The sequence below is a fragment of the Morone saxatilis genome, unplaced genomic scaffold (assembly GCF_004916995.1).
Source record: "Morone saxatilis isolate NCDOM2014 unplaced genomic scaffold, NCSU_SB_2.0 Contig14, whole genome shotgun sequence".
NCBI lineage: Eukaryota > Metazoa > Chordata > Actinopteri > Moronidae > Morone > Morone saxatilis.
Window position 1 is genome coordinate 22,890,998 of NW_023339696.1, and position 211 is coordinate 22,891,208.

General features: G+C 38.9%; 1 protein-coding gene across 1 annotated transcript in view; it reads left to right on the plus strand.

The window, feature by feature from the left end:
• Nucleotides 1-211, plus strand: part of LOC118322743 (ADP-ribosylation factor-like protein 6-interacting protein 1) — a gene marked incomplete at its 5' end in the record, with an annotated part of 2,838 nt that overhangs the window by 1,906 nt on the left and 721 nt on the right. The gene's annotated exons all lie outside the window — the stretch shown is intronic.

A 211-nucleotide genomic window follows, 5' to 3' on the forward strand; every position in this document is an offset into this window, starting at 1 on the left:
AAGAGAAATAGTCACATTTGAGGCTGTTTTGTATCTTACTACCATAAATAGAAGAGAAACTAAAAAACACATTAATCAGAACGTCTGGGAACTTTCACAAACTGATGATTTATCTTTTAAATGCAGATGACACAAGGAGAGCCATTACTTTCCCCTTGAAATGAATCAAGGTCATGGAAACAGTGCTGCTCTTGTCCACAGGGGCCGCCAG